We start from the raw sequence: 15,402 nt of genomic DNA on the forward strand, positions 1-15,402 counted from the left end.
GGGTTGCTGTCTTGGTTTAGAACTCAAAGCCAAACCTTCCTTCCCGTCTTCCTTCCCGTCTTCCTGTCTTCCTGTCTTCCTTCCTTCCTTCCTTCCTTCCTTCCTTCCTTCCTTCCTTCCTTCCTTCCTTCCTTCCCGTCTGCCTGCCTGCCTGCCTATTGGTCAATAGTCCTATTTATCAAAGCAAAAGAAATGGAGTAGCATGTATTAAAATGTCATTAATAAAGATAGCAGTAACGTAACAGCATATATACACACGCGGGGGGGGGGGGGGATCCGTTTCGTGGCTTGCTGGCATAGCCCAGTGAAATCCACGTAGAATAAACAGTGCCTATTTATAGCCCAGTTGAGGCTGCCTGTAGGCTTTTGTGTAGCTGTGTTTTCCCTCTGTTTGCTCTGGATGAATGGGGGTTTTCAATCACAAGCCAGGCTCTCTGGCAGGAAGGGAAATCCATCCCGGGTTTTCCACAGAGCAGCGAAGGCATCTCATATGTCATGAGCAAAATATGTGGCCCGACAAACGCTGGGGTGGAGTTTCGCTTCGACCGGATCAGGATCCCCCACCCTCCCCATTTCCCCAGCTTGGAGCTGCATTGAAACCCATGCAGTTGGTTTCACAGTAAATTGTTAGAGCAGATGTTCTCAGGGACGGAGGCTTCTGGTTCTTGGTGGCTGATTGTACTATTAATTAAAGTAATTGGGGCAGTCTGGCACCTGGCTAGTCTTTTGTGTTATCCTTGAGGAAGGGAAGGGGGGATATATGGGGGGGGGGAGGGTGTATTGCCCTCTGAAAGACTGGCCATATTGGTATTACTTTTTAAAATTCACTCTGCAGTACATGAGATTAAGACATATCTCCCCAGACTGAAGGCTGAAGGTACATTTGTGTGTAAGCAGGTGTGACTTCAGTAGGCAAAACACAGCGAGAGCTCTGAGAGCCACTGTGGACTAGCGGCTAGGGCTTGTCAGACTAGGATCTGGTAGAGCGAGGTTCGAATCCCCACTCTACCAAGGAAGCTTGCTGAGTGAGATGGCTTGGATCTACCTCACGGGGCTGTTGTGAGAATAAAATGGAGAAGAGAGAAATGCCACTGAGGAGAAAGGTGGAGTATAACTAAAGCCAGTAAATAACGGGATTCTTCTCCCGAGGGCTCTTGTGGCCTCTAAAGGCAAGGCTCGCCATCTTTCTCCTCCTGGCAGGGCTGTTGTGCCTTTTAAAACAGCTGAGAAGCAGAAATCAGCCGCTGATGCTTTCCCAGGCAGGGAGTTTGGGGTGGGACTTCATCTGTTGAATGCCACTGCCCTTTGTTAAAAGCAGCAGGCCGAATAGCCCGAACCTGGTGCAACATGAGAATCGGTTGTTATTTGATGGCACAGTCTTCTTGTTATTAAAAGCACAGGAGCCCTGCTAAGAAATCCAAGTGGCAACGCAGAAGGAACAGTTCCAAAACAATGCTTTCTGGGGAGTGGCCGGTGCTTGCAATTTTGAGACCTTTTGCACATTGCTCTGTGTGTGTGTTAAATACTTGCTTCCCTCCTACCTCAAGCGCAAGTTTTACTGTGTTCTTGAACTAACCATCTGTTATCGGGAAGCTTCTGTTTGGTTCATTTCATATTCTAGTTGCGAAGAGAAGGAAGAGGCTAAGTTATGTTTTACCTTATGCAATCCTGACCGCACTTACTAGGGAAGAGAATCCCATTGAACACAGTGGGTCCTACTTCTGAGTAAATAGAGAGTAGGGGTGCAGAATCCTTTTTAGGGTGGGGTGGGGACAGTCACTGCACAGATTTCCTTTTTAAATAGTTAGGTTTTGTCTAGGCTTCTCTGTAAAGTTGCTTGTGTAAGGGTCTCATTCATGTATCTGCAGCTCTCCACATACAGCCAAACAAGTCCATTCTGGGATGTTGACTCACCAAACAGAAACGTAAAGTATTCCTCCGAGACGGAACGAACAATGCCTTTTGGCATGTAAACAGTTCTGCGAATATCACTGAACCCAGTTTGCTTTCTTCTTCTTCTTCATTTTGCGACTGGAATTTGAAGACAACCACAAAGTTGTCTTGAAGTCTATCTGCTATGGTTAATATCTCTATAAACTTCCTCTGGGTGTATTTTAAAACTAAAATCGCCATTGGGACTGAAATTCATTGCTGAATGAATCTGCAAGTAAAACCATTGTATTAATTACAGATTTGAAAGGGTTTGTTTTGGCTTTTTAAAGTCAAACAGCTTTGCACAAGCCTATAATTCACAGGGGTCGTTTCGTAGAAAAAGAGCTAGGGGGACTCATTAGCATAACTCATTAGCATATGCCACACCCCCTGACATCACCGGAAGTGTGTCCTCCCCACAGCCGGCGGCGACCTCCAGCGAGCACCAGCAGGGAGCTCCAGGCCCCGCCCTCCCGCACCTCACCCGGGGGGATGGCGTCCCCCCGCGTCCCCCCCCCAAATGACCCCTGATAATTCACATACTTATACTGAAGCATAAATGATTTTTCTTGCTATGTAAATGGAATAGCTGTTAAATACCTTCCTAATATGTATTTATAGAGACAGTCTGATGTTTTAATGGGTTAAGAGGGACTGGTTAGTAGAAGAAGTGCCAGTTCATACAATCATACATAGTCCCGTTTTATTCAAAACTGATAACTGTAGGAGGGAAAAACAGGAGATCTAGGGAGGAAAAGGCTAATCACTAACTTTAGTTTATGTGTCATCTTAGGCAGAGTCACACCTTCCAAGTGCACTGAAGTCTTAGAAGGGTGTAACTCTGTTTAGGATTGTACTGTTATTTCACCACTTTGCCTAAATTGTAATGTCTGTACAGAACACAGTTCTTACAGCAGGGATGGCTGACAGGTAGCTCCTCAGTGGGATCCAAACTGATTTTAGCTGCCTCCTTCCAAAAATTTAATCAAGGTCTGATAAAAATGTTATTTGCAAAGAAAAGTAAAATGTTTTCGTATTAGAAATCTGTTCTAAAGCAGGTAGCCGAGTTAGTCCATAGCAGAATCCAAAAGTAAATGTAATGCTTCTATATTAAGTCCAAACAAAATGACACATCTTTTTTTTGTTTAATAAAAGGTATTGATTAAACGGTTTTTGGATTAAGAAATCAACAAAATGCTAATGTTAGCTTTCTTTTCCGATTTTGCGTGCAACAGATATGCTTCCTGGAAATTTATGCAGTGCTATGCCTGAGCATCTTGGCTTCACGTTGCGAGAGGGCACCAACTTTATTATGGATCCTGATCACTTGAAAGAAGGTAATTTTATATGGCAAAATACATTTCCAGCTCTTGGATCAGTGTCTGGCGAATGAAGCAATCTGGACAGATATTCAAGTGGGTCATCCCTGTCTTACAGAGTCACAGAAAAAAAAAGTTAAACCGTTTAAAAATACACAAACAAATCGAGACAAAATATCTTGTACACCTGGATGAAGATTCAAAGTTTACTAGTTGTTTCTGCCTGATAGGAATTAGTTCAAGAGCAGCTGCACACTGTAAATGGCAGGTTAATCAACAACTAAAACCATAGTTAATTAATTGGTGAGGCAACTTTTAATCAAGAGAAGCCCCTTTTTAAATGGTGGAGGGTAGAGGGCACGCTGTTTCAAAAACAACAAAGCCATTTGGCCTCTAATATTTCACTGCAACAGGGAATTAAAAAGAAAACTCTGCAAATGGGCTTTTCTTCCATCAGCAGTGAATGTTTGTGAGTGTTATCGTGAATTCATTCACTTCCTTCCACAGTTTCAAAACAAAACACAAAGAGCTGATATGTAGATTAACAACAGACTAATCTACCTATTAATTGCTTAACACAAATGTAATCAATCAACTCAAATGGTTAATCGGCATATAACCCAAATTTCTAGGGGTGAATGTGCTCCTTGAAGAGGAGCAAGTTTATATTTAAGTTTTCTCCTCTTTCCTTCCTTCTTTCCTCCTCCTCCTTTCCCTCTGTTTTTGCTTAACTTTGCTTCTGCCATTTCTTGCTACTCTGGTCCCTGTCTTAATATTTTTACTCGCATTTTTCTTTATGACCAAAGGTATGCAAGGCAAGGAGAAACCCCAGTGGGCCATTCAGATGTTACTGAACGTAAATGGGGAATGGTTATGTGTAAGAAAGAACAACAGCAACAACAACATTGTAGAGAGGGGCAGGGAGTGCAGAATTTGACGCTCGCGCTTGGGATCAGAAATTTGGTTTTTAAGAGATGTGCTGTTGTTTGCTTTAAATATATGCAGCGACAACTGAGTTTGTAATAAAGAATGTGGAGCAATATGTTGGGGAGGAAAGAAAGTGCCTATGGTTTTAATTATATATAATGCAATCATTTTTACCAAGCCGATTCCCAGCTCTGCACCCAACCCTTCACTCTTCCTGTTTTTCTGTTCCTTTTACATTTAAGCCAGGTTCCAAATAACATTATTTTTCTTTCTTTCCCTTTCTCTCTCTTCCCCTCCTCCCCTCCCCTGGTTAACGAATGCAGAACCTTGGAAACAGAGTGGTGATATGAAATGTACATAGGGCTGTGAAATTGTTCAGCTTCGGTGACATTAAATGTTCAGCTTTCTAAATAAGCGTTTAGCTTTCCAAACAAAAGTCAGGAGGGAAGTCGGGAGACTACCTTTCCACTGATTGGCAGATAGAAAAGTGTGTGGGGCTGTGGCTCAGCGGCAGAGCATCCGCTTGGCATGCAAGTTGCAGAAGGTCCCAGGTTCAATCCCTGACATCTCCAGTTAAAAGGACCAGGCAGTAAGTGATGTGAAAGACCTCTGCCTGAGACCCTGGAAAGCTGCTGCCAGGCTGAATGGACAATACTGAACTTAAGAGACTGATAGTCTGACTCAAAGGGAGCTTTGTGTGTTCACGTGAACACACCGGCAAAGCATTCAACATGCCGATGTTTATTTTACTTGATTATTTCATTTATACCATGCTTTTCTCCCCAAATGGGGACCCAAGGTGGCTTCCTTCATTCTCTCCTCCTTCACTTTATCCTCACAACAATCCTGTGAGGTAGGTTAGGCTGTGTGTGTGTGTGACTGGCCCAGGGTCACCCAGCAAGCTTCTGTGACGGAGTGGGGATTCAGACCTGAGTCTACCCTTCCAACTTCTACTCATTACGGGCTCTCCAGCATGCTGCTATGAAAGGAAGCCTGGGTGTTTTGTTCTGTGCAGAGGTACCAGCTGCACTACACAAGCCATGGAATTCTGGACGGCATTTCTTCAGAACACAGGTCAAGGGATACCTTTTTAAAAAATGCTTCCCCCCCCTAAGCAAAACCCTCCGGCAAGTTAAAAAAAAGAAAGGAAGGAACGGAAACAGTGCCCTTAAAGATCAAGATGGGTCACCATGTTCGTCTGTCTGTAGCAGTAGAAAACAGCAAGAGTCCAGTAGCACCTTAAAGACCAGGGGTAATTTCCTGCGGGAGCGCACAGGAGCGGAGCTCCGGCAGTAAGGAGCCCAGGGGGTGGGCACATGCAGCAAGTCCCGCCCCCTGCTCCCAGCAGCCCTCAGTCAGAGCAAGAAGCAGCCAGGTAAGTTGCAGAGCCCCCCCCACCTTCAGGTACAAGCTCTCCCTCCTCTGTGAGGGCAGATCTGCGCATTCCCCCCCTCAATAGCTAGCAATCCAAAACAATCCAAAGCAATCCAAAACAGTCCAGTGGAGCCTGAGTGGTGGGTGTTGCCTTCTGACACACTTCCGGTGATGGCAGGGGGTGTGGCATATGCAAACAAGTTATGCTAATGAGCTCCTGCACCTCTTTTTCTACGAAATAACCCCTGTTAAAGACTAACAAAATTTGGGGCACTGACTAAATTTTATTAGTCTTTAAGGTGCTACTCTCCTGCCAGCCTAGCAGTTCGAAAGCAAGAAATTGCAAATAGATAAATAGGTGCCACTTCGGTGGGAAGGAAACAGCATTCCGTGCGCCTTGGTGTTTAGTCATGCCGGCCACATGACCACGGAAACGTCTTCGGACAGCGCTGGCTCTTCGGCTTGGAAACGGAGATGAGCACCGCAACCCGAGAGTCGGATTCGACTGGCTTTCGAGCAAGGGAACCATTACCTTTACCTTTAAGGTGCTACTGGAGTCTTGCTCTTTTCTAGGGCACATAAAAAGGGAGAGAGGTTTTGGCCCTGCCCTCTTCCTGCTCTGCTGGTTTTTTACGTGCAAGGACGTTTTTCTGAGGGAGTGGGGGTTTTTTTTGTTTGTTTGTTTTTTAAAAAATATTGTTCCTGTCTGTAGGCCATTGCATGACTCATCTCTGCTACCTAGCTAGAGCCATGGGAACAGGGGAACAGACAAAGATGCCAGCCTCCAGGTGGGGCCTCCTGGAATTCCAATTAATCTCCAGACTACAGAAATGAGTTTCCCTGAGGAAAATGGATGCTTGGGGGGGGGAGAGACTGTATGGCATTGTAGCTCGCGGAGGTCCCTGCCCTCCCCAGGCACCACCCCAAAATCTCCAGGGGTTTCGCAACCTGGAGCTGGCAACCCCACCTCCCCCAGTGGTGGCTTGGAGAGACTGAACGACCCTGGAGCAATGTTCCCTCTAAGCTGTGGAGTCTTGTGAGCAAAAATTCTACTTTGTGAGCTACTGGCATTAAAGCTGTGAGCGAGCGATTTGACTACTGCTTAAATGAGTTTGCTCTGGAGCCCTCCTTCCTGAGCAAAGACAAAAAATGTGTGAGCTGGAGGCTAAAAAACTGTGAGCTAGCTCACACTGACTCAGCTTAGAGGGAACACTGCCCTGGAGCCAAGAGATCGTAAAACTGAACAGCTAAGAAAGCAACTTGAAGGATACTTTTGAAGCTGTTCTGAAATGCAATAGGCATTGCCTCAACTGCGACAGAGGTCACGCTTCGGGGTGTGGAGTCAGTCCCTCTTGCTCAATATCTTCAGCAGTGAAGGGCCTTTCTCAGTATCGCTAGGAACTTATAGGATTTCCTTTGTGCCAAGTGGCTTGTGCTCCCAAAGAGACACAGTGTCCCCCCTACCTATAGACTATTAGTGATGCGTGGCCCCCATCTGTGGATACTTAAATCCAGGGATCAGAGCCACACAGATGCCAAACAGATGTTTCTGCAAACGCAGGGGATCCCCTAGGTTTCCAGAAAAACCTGAAATCAACATTTAAATATAAGGGGGGTTTAGATCCGTCCAAAGTACAGCAGGCAACACTGTCGCCTGATCACAATGGAGCCATCCTGTCGTGGATGCTGTCAGCCATGCCGGGCCCAGCCGCAGTGGACATGGATGCTGGCAGCCGCTGCAGTGATGGAAATACACCGGCAACCGTGCTGGGCCCGGCCACAGCACAGAAGGATGTTGGCGGCCACTTTGGGCTCGGGTGCAGCGGCAGCAGTCACTGGCAGCCTCTGCAGACCCTTTGGTGCAAAGCGGATTTGGGCCTTTCACATGCCCACCTAGTGTAACAGGCCCATTTAGTGGTGCACTGCAGCAGAAATTAAGTGTGTAGTTATCAGCTGCCGCCGTTCTGCCATACAGAGCTCAAGGCAGCTTACAGTATAGACTGGGGTCATTTCGTAGAAAAAGAGGTGCAGAAGCTCGTTAGCATAACTTATTAGCATAACTTGTTTGCGTATGCCACACCCCCTGACATCACCGGAAGTGTGTCAGAAGGCACCACCCACCGCTCAGGCTCCACTGGACTCTTTTGGATTGATAACTATGGGGGGGGGAGAGCTTGTACCTGAAGGCGGGCTGGGGGGGGGGCTCTGCAACTTACCTGGCTGCTTTTTGCTCCTCATGGCCCGACTGAGGGCTGCTGAGAGCAGGGGGCAGGGCTTGTTGCATGTGTCCACCCCCTGGGCTCCCTACTGCCGGAGCTCCGTTCCTGTGCGCTCCTGCAGGAAATGACCCCTGAGTATAGATAAAATCCATAAGAAACCAAAATTTAAAATCACAGTGTAGGATTGCTAATATGTTAATCAAAGGAATCCTATATAAAACCATCTTCAACTGCCTCCCAAAGAGTGAAAGTGAAGGGGACAGAGTACCTTCCTGGGGAGGTTGTTCTATAATTTTTTCTGGAAAAAGAGGTGCCAGAACTCTCAAGAGGTAAATGAAGTTTTCAATCTGTATACTGAAATCTCATGAACTTCTGTTCCAGCGCATCCCACCAGAAAAAAAGCCCTGTGTGTAACTATGGGGCTGCCACCGAGAAGGCCCTTTCTGTCAGACTCCTGCAACAATCAGAATCAATGACTTGCTTCTTCAGAAGAAGAGTTTATTGATACAGTATTGGCAGGGCATCTACACTTCGGGTTCTGTGTTAAGACTAAAGCAAAAAGCGTGGGGTGGACAGATATACATGGTTCAAAAGGGTCACTGGACGGCATGGAGCCAATCAAGGTAAAAAGCGGGCCCGCCAGAATGCAAGGGACCCGTGTTCCCAGGGATGATGTTACAGCCAGGAACCAAGGTCAAGCACATTAAACATACAGATAAGGGAGCATCGCCAAGACAGCAAGATAATTTTTTGTTGTTCAGTCGCACAGTCGAGTCCGACTCTTCGCGACCCCATGGACCAGATCACGCCAGGCCTTCCGGTCTTCCGTCGTCCTCTGAAGTTTGCTCAGTTTCATGTTCGTTGCATCTATGACACTGTCTAACCATCTCATCCTTTGCCGTCCCCGTCTTCTTTGACCTTCAATCTTTCCCAGCATCAGGGTCTTCTCCAGTGAGTGCTCCCTTCTCATTTGGTGGTGGCCAAAGTATTTGAGCTTCAGTTTCATTATCTGGCCTTCCAGGGAACAGTCAGGGTTGATTTCTTTTAAGATTGACGGATTTGATCTTCTTGCAGTCTAAGGGACTCTCAAGAGTCTTCTCCAGCACCATAGTTCAAAAGAATCTATTCTTCAGTGCTCGGCCTTCCTTATAGTCCAACTCTCGCAGCCACACATGACTACTGGGAATACCATTGCTTTGACCATGCGGATTTTTGTTGGCAGGGTGATGTCTCTACTTTTTATCATGCTGTTTAGGTTCGTCTTCGCTTTCCTCCCAAGGAGCAGGCGTCTTTTAATTTCATGGCTGCTGTCACAGTCTGCAGTGATCTGGGATCGGAACAGGAAGTCTGTCAAAAGAATAGAAAGTCACAAATTCCAAGCAGGTTATTTCCCCCCCCCCCACAAGCCTTTATGGCAGCGAGCTGACACTTTCTTGTGTACCCACCGAGTGAGCTTCTTCGATTGACAGGAGAGTCAGGTAGGCCTTTCCCTGTGGTCTTCTCGGCGGGAACATATGGGAGAAGATGGCCCTTTGGATCCAAGTTATGTAGGGCTTTAGTCCTTGCATTTTCAGAAGTCTTAATGGACTATTTAAGCTTCCCGCCAGCATCAGAAAATTATTGCTGGGAAAGAAGGCTGTTCTTTTGGATACCTCAGTAGGATCCATCCATTTCCCCACTGATTGACTGCCCTGCCTTGGGTTGCCAACCTCCAGGCAGTGGCTGGAGCTCTCCTGGGATTACGACGGATCTTCAGGAGACAGAGATTCATTCCCCTGGAGAAAATGGCCCCTTTGGAAGGTGGACTATGGTGTTATGCCCCACGGAAGTCCCTCCCCAAACCCTCCTCTCCCCAAGATCCCCCCCCCCCAGATCTTCAGGAATTTCCTAACCTGGAGCTGGCAACCCTAACTGCCCCCCCCCCATTCTCTGGGTTAGCAGCAAAAGCAGCTGTGATTTTTTAAAAAGGCTTCACTTGAAGTGTTTTCATTAAGCAGGACAGAATTTTCAAAGACTTTGGGCACAGGAAAACGAACAGAAGTCATTCATAATATTCGCTCCACAGTTTAGTGACATTTCGTGCTGGGAATGCGGATGTTATCTGAAATTGGGGAGAAAGCTGTTTTCCTTGTCGCCCATGCGTTCGGAATGTTCAACGTGCTTGACAATCTTATCTCAACAGTCCTTGCAAGGTCAACATCAATATCATGGTATCCTTATATTGTATGGGTGGGAGGGACTCTGGGGGGGGCAGGGTGAGGCCTGAGGTTCTCCGAGCTCAGATTTGAACTCGGGATTTCCAGATTTTCCATTGAGCTGCCACACTTCGTTCAATTCTCCTTTGGAAACTCCCGTCTTAATTTGATAGGGAACCCAAAAGGTTCTCCCCTATTTTTCTTGAACAGCTTGACTGAAAGCCCTTTGGATTGACTGAAAATCCCCCGTTTCCCCGGCTGTCTCAAACCCTTTCATCTGTGGACCAATCAAGTCAGCTTTGTGTTTGGTGGCAGCAACTGGAAAGAGAGGGACTTTTTAAAGCAGTACACTTAACAGCAATGTCAAAAGGACTTGAGCAAATATTGCATGCACAGCATTGCTGTCCTACATTTCTGCATGCGCTGCTTGCACACATCAGGAATTGGTGTCAGCCATTAAATGAATTATCCCTACTGGTCCTTTAAAAGTAAACAAAAGCAACCCCCCCCAGAAGACTATTGTTACAGTTGGGGCTGCCGTCTCCCCTCTGCGCTCCTCTTAGACTAACTTTCCACATCCCTTTCCACGTCTATCACAAGACCTTCTCTGTGTTGCAAAGCATTCTGGGACATGTGTCTAAGGTGCACTCAAGCCAGGCTCGAGAGTTCCCTCTAGAGCACACCCAATGTTCTCTCGTGCTGTACAATGCAAAGCAGCTGGGCTATTTTTGGGCAGGAAAATGCACAGGAACGGAGTTCCGGCTGGCTCCTGAGTTGGCCACGGCCAGCAGGAACTCATTAGCATAATAGGCCACACCTAACAGCAGAATCTCATTAGGACTGGCTACATTAGGGGTGTGCGGCCTAACATGCAAAGAGGTTCCTGCTACCAAAAAAAGCCCTGAGTTTTGACAACAAAGCAAACAGAATAAGAAGCAAAAGGTGGGTGTGGCTGGATGAGCACACTTCTGATTACACGGGGCGTGGCCTAATATGCTAATGAGATATGTTGTCAGGGTGTGGCCTAATATGCTAATGAGTTTCTGCTGTTGGGTCTGGCCTATTATGCTAATGAGTTCCTGCTGGGCTTTTTCTACAAAAAAACCCTACAAAGGAGAATTGATAGTTATGTACAAGTTCTGAAGGCGTCACGTCAAAAAGGATGCGGACAGAATGGAGCCGGTACAGAGGAGAGCAAGGAGGATGATCGGGGGCCTGGAGGCCAAGCCCTCTGAGGAAAGGCTGAGGGACCTGGGAGTGTTCAGTCTGGAAAAGAGGAGGCTGAGGGGGGACGGGATGGCTCACTTGAAGTATTTGAAGGGCTGTCCCTTAGAGGAGGGCAGGGAGCGGTTCCTGTTGGCAGCAGAGGAGACGACTCACAAGAATGGGTTTAAATTCAGGGCAAGAAGGTACCGGCTGGATCTTAGGAAAAACTTTTGTACAGTCCGAGTTGGGCAACAATCAACTGCCTAGGGAAGTGGTGAGCTCCCCTTCATGTCAGAACCCACAGCTAACAACAAAGTACACACATTCAGGAACGGTTATACTTTATTGCAAAGCTATAGATGCAGTAACACAGGCACTGTTAGGAATGTCCGCAGCCACTAGAGCATAATAGGATATAGGGTATTCGTATGCACCCCCCAAGGTACTGGCCAATTAGGGACCCTCCCGCGCGTGGGATAAGTCAGGCAACCGTTAGGTGGCTAAAGCTGAGAACCAGGAGTCTCTCACTGTACATAGGAGCTCTCCAGACACCACAACCTCCTCCTGCACATCTGTAGAGATAAGCGCTACAGCAAAGGCAGAACAGCAGGGATAGGAATGCAATAACAATGAAGAAGACATAGAATGGACTCCCCAACCCCCATGGCAGCATAGCTGACACTTCACTGGTAGTCTTCAAGCAGCGGCTGGACAAACACTTGTCAGGGGTGCTCTAGGCTGATCCTGCATTGAGCAGGGGGTTGGACTAGATGGCCTGTAGGACCCCTTCCAGCTCTGTGACAAATCTTCAGGATTTCCCAACCTGGAGTTTGCAATCTTAAATAGTGTCTCAAAGGGCAAGCAAGGGCCATTTCAACAAATAAGTAAATACGTTTACAAGGGGTGGGGGTGGGGACCAAACCCAGAGGGGAAATAGTTTCATTTTGTTCTTTTCTCCAGATGCACGAAGTGGTCAGACATGTCTTTTCTGGACCAGAAACGACCAGCAGTCATTATACAATATTCATAGTGTGATCTGGGAATAGCTACTGTACCATCGGCTCAGATGTCAACCAGTAGCATGTGCCGGAAAGCGCGTTAAAAACATATCACCCATTCAGTTCTTGAACGGTTTGAAGTTTATCACTGCATTATGTTTTTTTTCCAAGCGGGAATTTGGCTGGGTTCACGATGAAGCTCTTCTTGATCAAAACAAAACCAGGCTTCTAAAGGACAAAGTGGGAAAGTCTGTCTGGAATGTACTTTTAAAAATATATACAAGATCAGGATTACCGACCGGCAAGTATTCTATTGCACACACACACACGCACACAAAAATCACTGGTACTGAGATCTGAAGAGCCTGCCAGGTTCCTCCAAGCCCCACTTCAAGCTAGATTCTGGCTCTGTCCCCCTGCCCTATAGGTAACAGCCCTATCTAAGAGGGTTGCAGAAGTTTGGGAGATGGTAATTTCAAGACAGGTCCTCTTTAGTGGAGGCACCAAGAACTCCCCGATGATGAGAAGAGAAGACGAAGAAGAGATTGGATTTATACCCCGCCCTTCACTTGGAGTCTCAGAGCGGCTTACAAACTCCTTTCCCTTCCCCTCCCCACAACAGACACCCTGTGAGCAGTGTTCCCTCTAAGCTGAGTTAGTGTGAGCTAGCTCACAGTTTTTAGCCTCCAGCTCACACATTTTTGTCTTGGCTCAGGAAGGATGACTCCAGAGCAAACGAACTGATGCAGCAGCCAAATTGCTCGCTCACAACTTTAATGCCAGTAGCTCACAAAGTAGAATCTTTGCTCACAAGACTCCATACCTTAGAGGGAACATTGCCTGTGAGGTGGGTGGGACTGAGAGAACTCTGACACAAACTGCTCTTTCAGGGACAGCTGTGCCAGAGCTTGTGACTGACCCAAGGTCACATCAGCAGATGCAAGTGGAGGAGTGGGGAATCAAACCCGGTTCTCCCAGATTAGAGTCCGTGCACTTACCCACTACACCAAACTGGCCTTGCCTCTTGCTCATTTAGGAAAGGATGGTAAAAACTATCATCTTCCAGCAAGCATTTGGGCTGAGTTGAATAAAGATTTTTTTGAAAAAAAATATTTGGGGTGGGCAGCGTTCACTACACGGTAGCAAAAATTTGTTTCCTGGAACCCTACGGTAAATCACATCTGCAAGAGAAGTCAGTCCCCGATTATGTTATTTCCCCAGTCTCTTACAGTTTCTTTTTTTGAAAGGAAAAAAAAAATATCTGGAAAGGCAGACGATCCCTTCCTCCATCACTTTAGTGGTGTTTACTAGGCTGTGTTTTGTTTGCAGTATTCGCCAGAGAGAATGGTTGGGAAGCAGTCCCAGATACAGTGTTGACCAGTCTGAGTTCCAGAGAACTTGTAGGGAACTTCCTGAGAATTCAACGGCAGCTGCACCTGCTGACAGGAGAGAGACGGAATCTGGCACTCTTATGTGGATGCTGCATTGCTTAGGTTTCCCCCGGCTACAACAGTTCTGCCTGGCTTCATGAGAACGCGAATACAGGGCCAGGAATGTTGGAAAAACAGACTCATAAGATCAATATTGGTCCTTGGTGACAAGTGAGAACCTTCTCTGTCTCTTGCTTAAAAAAGGATTGTCTTTTTGCTTCCTATTGGAGACACTGAGCAAATTCCTTGCGGGGGAAAAAGTTGGGGCCTGTTAACGACAAAAAATAAAATAAAAACGGAAGTGAGGAAATCACAGGCAATTTTAAGAAACTTCAGCTGATTTGGAAAGAGTAAACGGAGCGTGTGAGGGAGATTCTTCATTCTCACAGCACCAGGACTGGAGTAGGGTAAAAGGTAAAGGTAAAGGTTCCCTTGCTCGAAAGCCAGTCGAATCTGACTCTAGGGTGGCGGTGCTCATCTCCGTTTCCAAGCCGAAGAGCCAGCGCTGTCCGAAGATGTTTCCGTGGTCATGTGGCCGGCATGACGAAACACCAAGGCGCACGGAACGCTGTTCCCTTCCCACTGAAGTGGTACCTATTTATCTGCTTGCAATTTCTTGCTTTCGAACTGCTAGGTTGGCAGGAGCTGGAACTAGAGACGGGAGCTCACTCCGTCATGCGGCACACTCGGGTCTCGAACTGCTGAACTACCGACCTTCCACAGCCTGCAGTTCAGCGTCTTAACCACTTGAGCCACCGCAGCTCCTGCAGCCAACTAAAATAAGTAACTAAAATGGAGTAGGGTGCCAACCTCCAAATGGGATCCTGGAGATCTTCTGGAATTGCAACGGATCCCCGCACTGCAGACATCAGCCCCCTTGGAGAAAAAGGTTGCCGTGGAGAAGTCCCTCCCCTCCCCAAACTCTGCCCCCCATACGCTCAACTCTCAAATCTCCAGGAATTTCCTGTCTTGGAGTCTGCATCCGTAACTAGAGCGTACTTGCTGAACTCGGCTGCCAATAGGTTAAGGGAGCCAGAAGGAAGTGCATGGTTAATCTGTGGAACTCTCTGCTGTGAAGGCCATCAACCCAACCAGCTAATGGAGAAAATTTTTTCCAGTGTGGTGTAATAGTTAGAGTGATGGCCTTGGATCTGGGAAACCCAGGTTTGAATCCCCATTCTGCCATGGAAGGCTTGCTGGGCAAACTTGGGCCAGTGACGTTCTTTTAGCCCAACCAACCACAAAGGCTGTTGTGAAGATCAAATGGGGGGGGGGAAGAATTATGATGTAAGCTGCTTTGGGTCCGTTTGTGAGAAAAGTGGGGCATAAATATCGGGAATTTTGTTTATCCATTCTATCAAAGTACTCAGAATGGAGGATGTCTCCAGAAAATGACTGGGGGGGACGGGACGTTAACCTCCGCCGGAATAACAGACACTACCGCCTGGTTCCAGCAAGACCCGCCACAGAAAGAAAAAGATCTACGCTGCTAAGGTGCCTGGTAAGGCATCCATCTCCCCTGAAATATACGTGGCCCTAGTTAGATGAAAGATTGAAGGTCAAAGAAGACGGGGACGGCAAAGGATGAGATGGTTAGACAGTGTCATCGATGCAACGAACATGAAATTGAGCCAACTTCAGAGGACGGCGGAAGACAGGAGGGCCTGGCGGGAGATGATCCATGGGGTCGTGAAGAGTCGGACTCGACTGTGCGACTGAACAACAAAGTTAGATGATTAAATATACGTGTAAACCGCTCTGAGCCTTCGGGAAGGAGCGGCATAGAAATGCGATGAAATAAA

This window comes from Gekko japonicus, unplaced genomic scaffold (assembly GCF_001447785.1).
Source record: "Gekko japonicus isolate JY-2015 unplaced genomic scaffold, Gekko_japonicus_V1.1 scaffold361, whole genome shotgun sequence".
Lineage (NCBI taxonomy): Eukaryota > Metazoa > Chordata > Lepidosauria > Squamata > Gekkonidae > Gekko > Gekko japonicus.